The sequence below is a fragment of the Herpailurus yagouaroundi genome, unplaced genomic scaffold (genome assembly GCF_014898765.1).
Source record: "Herpailurus yagouaroundi ecotype Mexico unplaced genomic scaffold, PumYag 28, whole genome shotgun sequence".
In the NCBI taxonomy this organism is placed as follows: domain Eukaryota; kingdom Metazoa; phylum Chordata; class Mammalia; order Carnivora; family Felidae; genus Herpailurus; species Herpailurus yagouaroundi.
In genome coordinates, this window is record NW_024412376.1 from 116,390,677 (window position 1) to 116,406,702 (window position 16,026).

Genomic DNA, 16,026 nt, shown 5'->3' on the forward strand with positions numbered 1-16,026 from the left:
AACAGGCATTTTATGTGCTTCAGTGGAAATTTTTTTCTGACTCTGGCCTTTAACAATCCTGATCTGTTTGTTTACAATGGTTTAAGACTGTGGAGATAAATATATATGCCATATGTGAACCCCAAGCAAGCCCATAGCCCTTTGGACAGAAAGCTATTTAGAATAAAGAAAAGTACCTATGGCACTTGGTAATAAATCCAAACTGATTTCATTAATCCAGTTTTCCCATTTGAGATATAAAAAATCAGTATTTCTATGTTATAAATAATGGTTTAGAGACTTATTTAGTAATGGACATATAGCAAACTGCTGAAACTTGTACCCTTTCCAAAGGAAAAAATAATCTATACAAGTATTTGCATCAAGTTTAAAGATTTTTACAGAATTCCTGAAGCCTGTGCACATATCCCAGGAAACCAGGTTATAAAGGATTTCTTCATATAATCAGAATTTTTACAGAATTATGTGTATATATTAGTTGTGTGTGCATATATATGTACATACACACATTTATGAGTATTTTATATAGGTATCAATTAATATGTCATATATTGATTATTTGAAAATTTCAGGAAAAATTACTTGATATTTCAAAGCCATAAAAGTATTAAGAAAAAATTAAAATGATTTTCTTTAAAATATTTTGCTGTTTTAAAATTGATATTGATATTTATAAATTATTCTTATATATTGCTAGGACATTACAGAGAAATATTTAATTTATAAAATAAATTCTAATTTTAGTTTTCTGCTCACATGAATTCCACATCCTTAATGTTACTTAAAATTTTTGTATTAAAGTAACAATATTATTATAAATGACACTAAATTATTGCATTCAATTTAACCAAATTATGACTTCAAATTTTCAAAGAAGAAAAGAGCACAGAATATTTAAATACTAATTTTTGTTATAAATATAGGGATTATTGATTATATAATGGAATTTCACTTTGATATCTTATTCAGAATCTTAAACTACAACATAATGGATGCTTAATAATTTTCAAACGATCTTTTACTAAAAGAGTTCTTAGTTGTACAACTTTGTTACTCACTCTTTTCTGTGGGTCATATATTACAACAGGAACTACTGCCCCTGAATTGGGAAGCCTAAATGCAAGGTAGGCATGGTTACCGTAATGGAACACAGAGTCAAATCAGTTTTTAGAATATTCTGATTTTCAAAGCCTTATGGTGTTGGCTGGTTGTCTGTGGTATCCCTAAAGTGAAATAGCTGGGAAGTCTGCTAAATTCTTTTTTTGTTTGTTTACTTCTTCTTCTTTTTCTTCCTCCTCCTCCTCCTCCTCCTCCTTCTTCTTCTTTCTTCTTTTCTATTTAAATTCAAGTTAGTTAACATATAGTATAGTATTGGCTTCAATAACAGAATTTCGTGATTCATCACTAACACCCAGTGCTCATTACAAGTACCCTCCTTAATACCCATCACCCGTCTAACCCCTCTCCCACCCACCTCTCCTCCAGCAACCCTCAGTTTGTTCTCTATATTTAAGAGTCTCTTATGATTTGCCTCCTTTTCTGTTTTTGTTTTATTTTTTCTTCCCTTCCCCTATGTTTATCTGTTTTGTTTCTTAAATTCTACATGAATGAAATAATATGTATATGTCTTTCTCTGACTTATTTCTTACTTGATCTGTGTAAGCAGATCTAGGTCAAGTGAACAGAAGTATAACTTAAATCATAAAAACAGATTCAAAGCCTCTCATTCAATTCTGTGTATTGCATCAGTATTAAGACACTGAACCTCTTGAATGAAGGGGAAAATGAGTCCCTATAGGATCCTATAGGAAGGATCCTGCTACTCTGTTAAATTTTATATTATTAATCTTATTCCCACTCTTCCCCCAAAGGAACCTATGAACTTTCAGAGTGTGTATTGGGGGAAAGGAAATGATGAAACTTTTCAAGATTACTGGACACTGGTTCTTACTGATATTGATTCCAGGAGTTCCAAAAGGTCACTGTGGTCTACTAGTTAGAGTAGCGGGTTTGTGGAGGTCAGGTGATCTACAGATTTTAACTCAGATCAGATCAGATCAGTTTGTGGGTCCATGAACATATCTTGTGGTTATTTCCCCAGTTCTGGGATGTATAACTTGAATAGACAATTCCAATTGTCTACTGATCCTTATTACTAAGGGGAAATTATACTGCCACTACACAATGAAAGTGGAAGGATATGTTTGGACTATATGAGATCACCTAGGACATCTTTTAATATCATCATACCCTATTATTGAAGTTAATGGAAAACTATAACAACCCAATGCAAGCAGGACAACTAATAGTCCATTAGCAATGAGAGTTTGGGTCACAGAACCAGGTCAATACCATGACCATTTGGTAGTTCTAATTCTTTATGCATATCTGTTAAGCTATTTTACATTTTGCAAGGGTTCTGATTTTTCCACATATTTGCCAATACTTGTTTAACTCAAGATGTTATATGTATTGTTGTTTAATAAACCATTCTAACAAGTATGAGGTGATATCTCATTGTCATTTTGATTTGCATTTCCCTGTTGATTAATGAAGTTGAGCACTTTTTCATATACTTGTTGACTATTTGTGTGTCTTTTTTGAAGAATTGTCTATTCAAGTTCTTTGCTCATGTATGTGTTTTTTTTATACTGAGTTGTAGGAATTTTTAAATATTTTAGATATTAATCACAATCAGATACATGGTTTGTAGTTTTTTTCCCATTCCATAGGTTGTGTTTTTATTTAGTTGGTTGCTTCCTGTGCTATGTAAAAGCTTTTTGGTTTGATGTAATCCCACTGTTCTATTTTGCTTTTGTTGCTTGTGCTTTTGGTATCATATCCAAGAAATTATTGCCAAGACCAATATTGGGAATATTTTGCCCTATATTTTCTTCTAGGAGTTTTACAGATTAAGTTCTGACATAGAAGTCTAATACATTTTGAATTGGTTTTGTGTAGGGTGTAAGATAAGAGAATAATTTCATTCTTTTGCATGTGAATATCCAGTTATATCATTGATTTGTTGAAGAGCTAGTCCTTTCCCCATTTTGCATTCCTGGCATCCTTTTTGAGGATCATTTGGGTATGTATTTTTTATGGGCTCTCTAATCTGTCTCATTTGTCTGTGTATCATATCATACCATATGATCCATAATTCCCACATCTGAGTATACATCTAAAAGAATTGAACTCAGGTATCTGCACTCTCAACTTCAAAGTACCATTATTCACAATAACCGAGATATGGAAACAACCTAAATGTCATCAGTGGGTCAACAGATAAAGAAAATGTGGTATATATAGAAAACAGAATTTTATTCAGCCTTTAAAAAGGATATTCTGCTGTAGGTATGAACCTGGAGGACATTTTACTAAGTGAAATAAGCCAGTGGCATAAGGAAAAATATTACATATTCCACTTACATGAAGTATCTAAAATAGTCAAAATTCTAGAAGCGGAGAGTAGAATGGTGGTTGCTAGTGCATAGTGGGAGAGGGAAATGGGGAGATGTTCAATGTGTGTATATTTTGTTATGCAAGATTAAGAAGTTTTTGACATTTGCTATACAACATAATGCTTATAGTTAATAATACCATATTGTACACTTAAAAATATGTTGAGGATAGATTTCATGTTCGATGTTTTGCTATAATTAAAAAAAAAACATGGTATCAGAAATCACTCAAAAAATAATGAGTAATCAGCTGAGGTGCCTGCTGAGCACAAAGAAATATAGAATGGACAGTGGAGAAAGATATTTTTAAATACCAGCTACAGCTAGGTGGCAAGTTACAAAGCCGGGGCTGTAGTTGTTATCAGTATTTCTTCCCTATTTTGTTATGAATATGCATGTGTGTGTGTCAAATCATCTTTGTTTTCTTGACCTTTTTATCACTTTATCATACAATAAGTATTAACTTTTCATCATAGTATTTAATTTACAGGTTTTCAAGCAAAAGTGTGAACATCACCCAAAGATTTCCCATTCTTTTTGGGGAAAGGGTTGAGAAGCTCTAACAGTACACAGGATAAATGCATCATGCTAGGCAGAAGTATGGCTTCGCTATTGTCTTTACTAGGAGATTAAGTGTGATTTAAAGAGTAGTGTATGGCTGCCAAATTGATAATGTATGGAGTGTGATGGTAAATTTTATGTGTCAATTTGGAAAGAATGTGATGCCCAGTTTGGTCAAACAGCATTCTAGATGGTACTGTGTAGGTATTTTTTAGCTGTGATTAATATTTAAATTAGTAAAATTTGAGTTGACAAATATATTTTAAATAAAAAATATATATCTATATTTTTTTAAATTAGATATATTTTTGAAGAAGAAATATATATATTTTAAATTATATATGTGTATATATACATATATATATTATTGTATATATATATATTTAAATAGGCTTCACGTGTAGTGTGAAGCCCAACACAAAGTTTGAACTCAATGACTCCTGACAGCAAGACCTGAGCTGAGATCAAGAGTTGATGCTTAACCAACCAAGCCACCCAGGCGCCCCTGAATTGACAAGTACATAAGATAATAAATAAAAACTAAATAAACTAATCATATTATTATTTCTTTCTCTCAGGCTTATTTGTTTTAGATAATGTAAGAAAGAAGTTTAAATACAAGGTGGGGGTGTGTTATTATGGTGGTTGCAAGGAGAAAGCAGATGTCCATCACCTTTCCTTGTTATGGTCTATTTCTAACTTAGTCTTCAATACATTCACGTTCTTCCTACTGCCTTCTTTAGTTACGTGTATAAATCAGCTGTCAGACTTTGCCCTGTGCTAGTCATCCAGACTCAAAGTGATTTCTATCAAGAACTGTAGGTATTGTCAGCTTGTCAGGAATGCCATTGCCTTCTGCTTTTCAACTTTGCAATTGCTACGTGATTGACATTTTTAAAATTCTGTCAGCTTTTCTTCCCTTTGTTTGCTTTATACAGAACAGAAAAGAAGATACAGTTCCTATCCATTAGCTTGACAAAATCACAGCCTCCACAGGAGAAAGTCCAATTTCATAAATCAAGTATTTCATAAATAGAAAAAAAAGGTGACTGAATATAGATTATAGACTCAGTTGTCAAAAGGATTTCTGGTCTAGAGACTAAACACCTTTAGTTCCCCACTCTCCATGTATAGATTAAAATCCCATAATGAAAAACAAATAAAATATTAAAATACATTAACCAATTTTCTTTGGTGTACAATAATGGTATCATTATTTCTTTCAAAAAAACAAGTTTTTAAAAAAATATTAATTCCAGCACACACAGTGTTGTATTAGTTTCAGGTGTACAATATAGTGAGTCAGCAATGCCATACATCACCCAGTGCTCATCATAAGAAGTACTCCTGAGTCCCCATTACCTATTTCACCCATCCCCCCACCTTGTCTCTGGTAACCATCAGTTTGTCTATAGTTAAGAGTCTCTTTCTTGGTTTCTCTCTCTCTCTCTCTCTCTCTCTCTCTCTCTCTCTCTCTTTCTTTTTTCCTTTGCTTTTACGTTTTGAGAAATAAGTTTTATTAAATAAGTGAAATCAGCAATTCATTGTGGATTCTAAAATCTGTGAACTAAAAAGATCTATGAGCCAAGTATATTAGATCAATTTATGTTTGTCTCATTCATTCTTTGCAGTATTGTAAAAAGCACTAATTGTTTCAAAGATTATTATTGTCCCACTAGAAGTCTCACTATAAAACAGATAAACTGATGTTAAGTGTTACTCCTTGGCATAAGATGTCTAAGTGTCAAACTTAAAAAAAAATGAGAATCACCTGCTTATGATTTTTCTAATTGAAAGTGAGAAAGATATAAACAGAATTAGTTATACTATAGATAAATGTTCAAAATGAAAACCCATCATGGCATACATTGTAATTAATAATAGGTAATATTGAAATGTTTTTATAGCATAGTCTGTCATAGCTTTTTTTTTTTCAGAGTGAGTTTCTAGGTTGAAAGTTTTACTGAATGTAACTGAAGATATTTTAACTGTTTACAGTAAGTGACATAGGTTCAAGATATTTTTGCTTCAAATCTAAAAGTGGACAAGTCAATCATTGGACATACATATAGTATCAAAAGGAAGGATAGATAATAGTTAAACAATGAAAAAGTAAGCTAATTAGAAATGGAAGCATTAATCATGAGTGCAAATATTTCGTGTTTTATAATATTCCAATTTTCTAATAATTAGTAAATATAAAATATCATATATGCTAAATTATCAAAACTTATCGAGATAGATATCAATTATGGTATGGCTAAAACACTGGAAGTCAAATTAAGTTTAGGAATATAATACTTTTATTAAGGAAGAACTGTAGATTATCAATTGAAAAATCATGTATGAAAAATTAAACAGAAAAATAGAAGGAACAAATGGATTATATAAAATAATATATACATTTGTGCTATAATAAATTTGTGTAAAATTCTCAATTGCTTATATATTTATTACTCAAAAGGTTGTGGGTTGCCTGCCATGGCTCTATTTCAGAGGCATGGTGGATTTGGGTCTACTCTATGTGTATTCTTGTTCCTGGTTCCAGTTTGAAAAAAGCATATCCTATCTGGGCAGACACATAAGATGTCTGTTATAGTGACTCTTTACATGTTATCTGGGAGATGGTATACTGTTGACTCCTTCCATATTCTATTTGTCAAAGCAAGTTACATGACCCATCCATATCAGTAAGGAAAGGAAATATATAATTTTGTTGGAGGTTACAGGAGGGAAGAGTGAATTTTTCTAAAAATAATATATTTGGCCACAAATATATACATGTACATGAGAGTAGAGTCCAAGCATCATGAATAATGGCCTGGTAAGCTACTCCCAGGTAGTAGTACAAGGGCCTAATCAAGGGAGTTCAGAATTTCTATAGATGCCTGCAGTGTGATTTCAGTTCTCCTTTTATAATAGAACTTTGTTCCATCACCTTGTATTGAATGTTTCTTTCCCCTTCCTTCTTCCCTCCCTCTCACCCTTCCTTCCTCTTTCCTTCTACTCTCTGGGTGTTTCTGACTATTTCATATTATCACTTGGACACATGTGGAAAAAGCATTAGAGAATATCACCTTCGGCTGAGTCTCTTTCTCAATCAGATTTCTGTTCATAAAGTATTGTGTGCTCAAGGGTAAATTTCCCTTTCAAATTGTCAAAGTTTTATCCAAGATGGCAATTTTGGCCATGGGTTTATTGCAAAGTGTCATTAGATTTTTCTTAATTATTATAATTTGTTGATATGATTCCAGTCACACTGCACCTGCAATTCTTTTTAAGAAATGCTATTTCTTTCTTGACTTGAATACATATTCTTTAGACAAAAAAGGCATCAGTGGCACATGTGCTTACTCTTTTTTTACTTAAGTCCTTTTTTTATTTTTTTTTTATTTTTTTTAAATTTTTTTTTTTTTCCAACGTTTATTTATTTTTGGGACAGAGAGAGACAGAGCATGAACGGGCGAGGGGCAGAGAGAGAGGGAGACACAGAATCAGAAACAGGCTCCAGGCTCTGAGCCATCAGCCCAGAGCCCGACGCGGGGCTCGAACTCACGGACCGTGAGATCGTGACCTGGTTGAAGTCGGACGCTCAACCGACTGCGCCACCCAGGCGCCCCCTTTTTTTATTTTTTAAATTAATACATTCCATTGGGGGCAACTTCAATCCAATCAGAGCTTGCTATAACAGATCTTAATATTACCTGTGACAGTATTTTCTTGAGAGTTCATATTTCCAATCTCAGAATTTCTAGATATTTTCTCTTTTATCGTTCCTCCACTAATTACTATATTAGTCAGAATTTGGTGCATTAATATTGTTTTCAAAAATCCCAAAAATATCCATGTCTTATAATAATAATTACTATTATTTCACTGGCCTGCATGCTGACTGGTGAAACTCTGTTCCAGATGTTACATTGGGTTCAGATCTGGTCCACAGGCCTTGTCTTTTCTGAGTGTATATTGAAGAACCAATTTATTTCTGGAACATTTTCTCATGGTAGAAAGTAGATGAGGGATAGAAATTTGCCAGCCTACCTAAAGACTACTTGAAGACACACTATCACTTCCACAAAATAGCACTTCCCAAAGCAAACCATATAGTAAAGATGAGCATCAGTAGAGTGGGAAAGTCTATCAATAGAGTGGGAAGTGAGTGAAAAGTCAGTAAACAATAATAAAATTACAAGAGATAATTAATATCAGAAATAGAATTGACTTTACAACAAAAAATATTATTTGAGGTGGACACCACCATTACATGATAAGGGAAGTTACGTTTCCTAAGAAAATATTGTAAAATTTTTACCTGGATGCAACTAGCAAAATACCTCAACATGAAGGGGGGGATAAATTAATAAAATGAATAAACAGTGAAATCATAATTTGAGATTTCAATGTTATTCTATCAGTTAATGATAGATCAAAGATCATCCCCCCAAAAAACAAAAACAAAAACAAGAATGCTTTTTCCCCTTTTGTTTTTTTAACTCCTTTTCATGTCCTTTCTGCCAAATTCAGTCCAAAGCCATTATTTGGGCTCTATGAGGGATCTGTGTTAAATATGGAAGAGGAACATATCATAGCACTGAACACAGTGGCATATCTTGACTAGGGTGAGTAGAGTATCCTTAATGGAGAGTCTGGCCTAAGATGTCAAAGCCCAGAATGGGAGAGTTATTTGCAAAAGACTGGCTTGGTACATAGACTCTGATATCAGTGATAGATCCTAACTGCAGTGAAAAGGGTGTTTATGGGGAAGGCCACTGTAAATGGAATATTAGGGCCTGGAAATGAGAGTGTCTGCATCTGCATAGAAAAGCTTCTAAGGCTGTATATTAGAGTACAGAATGCAGTGGGTGTCCTAGAATGGTTGGAGGATTGGAGTAGTCAGGGGAGCATATGCATGAAAGAGTAGCAGTGTCTGTTAAGGAGCAGGGGTGTGGCAACCCAATCCAAGATTCCAAAGTACGGGTGAGGTAAGGAGGTAATGATACAGGTTTGAGCACATAAAAGGGGACTTATTAAATAAGTAAAGATATAAGGGTGTTGGGAGCAAGGGGGTGCAAATACAGAAAGCATGATCACCAGAGAAGTCTATATTGCATTGAACTGACAACTAGATGCTGACAAATACGAAATAAATATAGTTGCAAACTCATGCACTTGTGATTGTGTGTATGCATACATATGCATTGTCTAGTACAGCAGCCACTGGTGACATATGGCTATTTAAATTTACATTAATTAAAGTTAAATAAAATTAAATGTTCAACTTTTCCATCATGGTAGCCATATTTCAAGTATGTAACCATTTCATGTGGTTAGTAGTATATTGGACAGCACAGAAATATATATTCAAATACTTAGAGTACATATAAAAATGTGTGTATATATTTGTGTACACACAAAAACACTCCTATAAATACACCTAATCGGACCTATATTTATTTCTGTATTTTATCAGTTGGGTTTCAGTCAGGAGATCTAAACCACACAGTAACTTGAATGGATAAAGTTTAGTATAAAGGTAATAAAGAAAATTCTAAATAATACCCTGTGATAAAGGAGAGTACCCAAGAAAGAAACAAACTCAGAAACGATGTGGGGGGCTTTCCAAGGCTGGAATTCAGATCTTCTTGGCAAGGATATGGTTGTAGTCCACTGGATGGTGGAGAAGTCTGTTTTGTTATCCTGAGCAAGAACTGGTTCAGTCGTCAGTCCAAGGTTGACAGACAGAAGTGTTGATGACTTTTTCTGGGAAGCTGTCTGTGGGGATTGGGGTAATGAATTCTCTGGAAATCTAAGACACTGGTTGAATTTTCCAGAAAGCTACTCGCAAGTTTTCCAGGAAGGATGATGCTGAACTCCGGGAAGCTGGCTGGACACCCACAGAGCTTACCTAGAAACCATTTCTTAGAAGTTGTCTGAAAGACAAAAATAGGAAGACCTTGGAACTCAGCCTCTGGAAGCCAGGTGGAATGTCCACGGAATTCACTGGGAAGCTTCCTATGGGGGTGTCACTCCATTTACCTTTAGGATGCTTCCTGTGAGATGCCACTGAAACTGCTGGAGGTGCCACTGAAACTCACCAGGTGTTTGAGCCCCACAGAAGAAAGAAAAGGAGAAGCTCACTGGAACCCAGAAAGCCCGTCGTCCTACAGTGTAGCTCCAGTGCCCTCTACTGGCAAAATTTTATCATCATGCTAGCTGACAAAGGCAATTGCCATCAAAAGACAATGGAAGGTGGTTTAGAGACTAGAGGTGATGAATTGATAACTGGCACATATACTTATCTACATAGACATATCTACACACATAATTACACATAATTGTTTTTCTGTGTATTTATTGCTATTCTATTGAGTGATATATTTTATCTGTTTGCATGTACACATAGTCTAAATAATCACAGAAAATTCTTTTGTATAGAACTGATATAAATAAACATATAAATGTCTGTGTGTGTGTGTGTGTATGTGTGTGTGCGTGCATGCACTCAAACATATTTCCCTTAGCTTTGTTTGCTGAGAGGACCTAGGAACAGTGACAACAATAAGTATGCATAAAATCTAGATCTTAGTTTCATAATATCATTCTCCACTAAACATTACCAGGACTTTTTGGTGAAATGTGTGATTCGAAGGCTGGTAGAAAAACAGTATGTTATCCAGAATATCCTTTATGCAAGAAATCTAGGAAGTACTCAAAGAATGATGAAGGGATATCAAAAAGACACAGAATCCGAACTAAGGGACTTCCACTGGCAAAATCAGAATACTTTCATTAGAAAAATAATGATAGTTATAAGATTATAATCCATTACAAATAATAGCATGCCTTGAGTCTATAAGCAAATAATTAAAATAAGGATGGCATCCATGATATATGATTTCAAAATTACTTATTGATGATGAAGGGAAAAAGTAATTTTACAATAGAGAAGACTGGAAAGTGTATCTTAATCAAACAGAGTTAACATCACTAATGTGCCTAATCGAAAATATGTGCCACCTAATAGCATGCAGTGGGAGAAAAAAATCCTCACTTCTGTGATTTTCCTAACAAATATGCATAACCTAAAACTAATCATGAGGAAATATTAGGCAAACTAAATAGAAGAACTTAATAAAAATAACTGGCATATAATCTTCAAAAGTGTCAAGGTTATAAAAGCCAAATAAAAACAGAAAAGAAATTAGTTTGAGTAAGACAAAATAGAAGTGAAAACAAAAAGCAGCACGTGATTCTAGTCTGGAATGTTCTCCTTTTTTAGAAAAGTTGGCAAATATGAGTTGGATCTGAGAATTAGATGGTAGCAATATGTTAGTAATTTCTTGATTTTAACACTTGCATTGTAGTTAAGTAGGAAGAGAACCTTCTTTGTAGGAAATACATTCTAAAATATTGAAGTATTATAGCACATTATGTTGACATTTCAGACATATAAGCAATCTATTAGAGCTTTCTTTGGCCTAAGCTTTTTATATAAGTACACATTATGCTATCATCATATTTTATTTTCTAGAAATACTCATGAACATCTGTTGTGAGATAATCTTTCTAAATAGGATCATGAGAGCACCAACAGATGTGGCCTTCTAAAGTCTGTATAAGATTTCCGAATGCATATCTTGCCAATTTATCTCCATCTTGGGATTGATACAACTTTTACTGAATTAGGGCAAAATTCACATTAATAGTTTGAAGATGCATTTAATAAGGGAAACTTTTTTTTTTTTCCTGTTGATTGAACCATCTGTTCTCGTGACTGGGTATTTTGATGTTCATTGTGAAAGAGCCCTTATTAACAAGGATTTTTTTTTTCTTATAATAAAACCCATTACACTAACTTTTATAAATTAATGAATAAACATTGTATGCTTGGAATACATTTTTCTCTTTCTATAAACAGCTAAGTAATAATAAACTGCTTCCAATGAATAAACTCTCCCTTGCACTAATTCTGATTATACAGTTTAAAATTTGAATCAATTCTTTGACCTCATAAAGCTCCTTATTGATTTAAAATCATAATAATTTAGCTGACAGTTAATGAGAAATACAAAATATAAATCCTCAATGTGTGGTTATTTTAATATTTTTTACATTCATGCTTTAACTGCTTTAACTGATTAAAGCATTCGTGCTTTAATCCTCTATACGTGGTGATACAATAGATGTGATGCATAGAGAGAAGCATCTAAACTTTTTTTTTAACCCATCTAGTATTATATCAAGTATCTTTCTCTGTTAGGCCAGATATAGTGAACAATATAGAGAAGATACCTACCCTTATATCCTCACAGAGCTTACCTGTTAAAGGGAGGAGATAGAATGTGCGTGTGTGTTTATGTGTGTACACATATATACACACATGTATGCATATGCTCACATGTACACATGTAACATATAAATACTATTTATGGTATTATTGTCTATGAAGGAAATAAAAGTTGTTAAGAGCTACTACATGAAATAGAGTAATCAGTGAAGTTTTCTCTGAAGAAATGACTTTTGAGCTTCTCTAGACCTTTGAGAAGAATCCACGACAAGAATTTGAGGGGTTAGAACAGAAAATGCAAGGGCCCTTTGGCAAAAGAAGCTGAATTGGTTTGAGAAACGGAAGAAGTTGTGTGTGGTTGCCACAGAAGTTGTGTGTGGGAGGGGATCGGGGACCGAAGAGAATTAGAAGCCAGGGCATGTAAAGCATTTAAGTTCATGGCAAAAAAATTTGAATTTTTTTTCTATGTGTGTTGGAAAGGCTTTAAAGTCTTCTGAATTAAATTTATTTTGTTTTTAAAGGAACACTCAGGACTCAGTGAAACAAAATTATAGTGAGTGGTGGGAGGCAAGGCTGCAATAAGCCAATGCAATGTTTTACCAGGTAATGCAGGCCACGTTAAGGATTTTAGAACTGATTCTTGGAGAATTGGGGAGCCATAAAAGGTTTTAAAGCAATGGAATGGGCTTATCAGATTTGTCTTTCTTTCTAACACAGAAAGTCAAAATGCATTTTGCAATTCATTAGTTATGCCAAAAAAATGACACTTCTTACAAGCAGCTTTTTATGACTAAATATAAGTCATACTTAATAGTGTATAACTCAGTTTATATATGCTTTCTTTAAGATATGATTAGTGGACAGAAGTATATTAAATATGATGTAGATTTGATAGTTTCTTTAATAGTATGTTAAAAAAATCCTGAGTTTCACCACCAAATTAAAATTACTTAAGAAATTTAAAATGCAAATTTTAAATAATCTACATGAGTAAAAAGAACAATTTTTTTTTTTTAGGAAAAGAAGTATGCATATTCTTCCTAAAATACACACAATATAAAAAATGCATACAAATAATTTTTTAAACTTTTGCTCCAGTCTGTATGCTATTTTTTACAACCATGATTTTATTCTGTAACTCTTGTTTTGTTTGTTTGTTTGTTTGTTTGTTTGTTTGTTTTTTGGTATGCATGTGGGAAAACAAGTAAAATGAACTAGGGAAAAGAGTGAGAGAGGGAGACCGAAAGAGAAAAAAAGTGAGAGAGAAAGCAGAGAATAGGAGCCCACAAAGAGGACAAGTAGAAGATGAATTTCAATATTTTAGAACTTGAGATATTTATCAAAATATAATAACCAATATACTGAATATACTATCACATAAGTAGTGTTCTTCTTAACAAATTAAACGAGTATTTACAATAAAATGTTCAAATTTATTTCTATCTACACATCGACATACACATGTGTATGTGCACACACATACACATGAAGTGAATAATCTTAATACTTCTGAAACAAAGCATCAGAAACATTTGATTAAACTACCAAATATGATTATCTCCAAATGCCAACCTCTTTTTGACAAAAGTGAAATTAAGCTCTTTCTTCTGACTTAAAAAAGTGCCAGACCAGAGGGTACATAGATACCCTTTAATATAGATTATTATCTTCTAGATTTGTTAAGCCTTGAATTTCATAGTCAGCTGACAGTCTCCATTTTATGAAGCACAATTAGACATAGTAATGTCTCCATGAAACAAAAGACAGTAGCAACTCACCAATATTATGGGGCTCTTGTTTAATTTTATCTATACTAATAAAAATATTAAAAACATTTTTAGAGTGTCTTACTAGATATGCTGATGATTATTTCTGTTTCATCTTATTTGATAATGATAATAATAGTTATTAATTAATTAGTTGAATTAATTAAATTAATTAAATGAATGAATGAATACATGCCAGTGTTTACCCTCCTCCCCCCACAGGGTTAAGCTCATCAGCACTTGTGGTAGCTGGTTTAATAACTCCTCTGTTTTGGCTGCTTTTCCTTCTCTGTATTACTTCTCTATGCTTCTGCTTTTTTCTATGCCTCCCAAATAAGAATCTGGTCTTATATACTTATATACTTGCTTCTAGGGCTGCCTATACTAATTTGGTACCAGAAATGGTCCAAGAAAGCAGATACTCAAATTATGGAATTGAATTACTTGCCAGCAAGATGACTACAAAAATCACCTTCTGGTGATAAGTGGTGTGTTTAGAAGTGCTGGTGTGCCATAACATTGCAATCCTTAAGGTTTCTATATGTGTGAAATTAGGACAGGATATAGGTGAAATGCAACCTTCCTTGAGTGTGAGAAAATGATGGACATGTAGTTATGAGGATGGTAACGCTGGTGGGTTGGGTTTTGTTAAGTGCCATTGAGGTACTCAAGGAAGAAAATAATAGGCACAAGCCAGTCAACTATCAAATCAGTAAACTGTGAAAATCAGAAATTCTAAGAAAGCCATAAGTCCTCTATGAAAAGATTTAAAGATACCACATACCATATTGACTGAAACAGGGCATAGGACCTGATTTCATAGAGTAGAATTGCAGAGTTGGCTTATTCAAACCTCTGAAAATTCTCTTTCACTAAAGTCATGGCTGTGATAGATCCTGTTAGACCCTAATGGCTGGGATAGGGACATCTTGTTAGACATGCTTGAGAACCTTTATTTCTAAACCCCAAGCCCTAAATATGTTTTGAAAACATGCAGAAACCTCTACTAGGTGGATGCCTCAAATAATGATAATTGCCCTCTTCAAAGGTTGTTCTCATATTTACTAAGATATTCTAGGTCAATAGCTAGTATCAAATCTCAGCATGGCATTATATGGCAACCACTTTGTGTTTCGGGAGGAAGGATATTGGCCACCAAAGAGCTGCAAGTTCAGGCTACTATATTCATATAGGATAGCGAAAATATGATTGGAAATGGATCTTGGGTTACTAGAATGAAGGGGATGGGACAAATATGTCTAATATAAGATATTTACTAATAGGTATTCCTTCTTATATGATTTAACATCCTTGAGCTGGTCTTAATACACTGCTTGGATGCTTTTTGAATCTTGGACGAAAACAAAACAAAACACACATACACAAAGACAATAGTCTATGGTAAATGAGGTGGAAATGGAAAATATGCCTTGGAACAATATTGAGGATAAGGTCACCATATCTCAGGATAAGGGTCCCATACTAGCAGAGATTTATAAGACTAGATGGCCTATTGGTTAATTCTGTCTCTTTAGAGGATCCAGAGGGTATCTCTTTCCCTGGGACAATACACAGTGTGCTAATGACAGAGCCCCTGGCATCATTTAAAAAAATAGTATTTTCTCTCTTTTGTAGACAGGGTTGGTAATAGGAGAAGTTGTTATGCAGCTGGGCTCCTAAGTGTCAATAATGATAATAAGATTCCAGAAAGCAGAAGCCTGATGACAGCATTTAACTGTCAGAGACAAGATTTATATAGTTACTGCAACAAGTAGGAAAGCTGGAATGACTCACAGTGATCTATGCGGATGATTAAGACACCATGGGATTCCTAGGGATTAGGTATATAAGTCACCAGTGAGGGTACTGCTTAATTTATATAAAAAAACTGTTCAAGGGCTAATGAACCCAAGTCTGCTTTCAGCTGCCTCACCATATATATATATATATATAT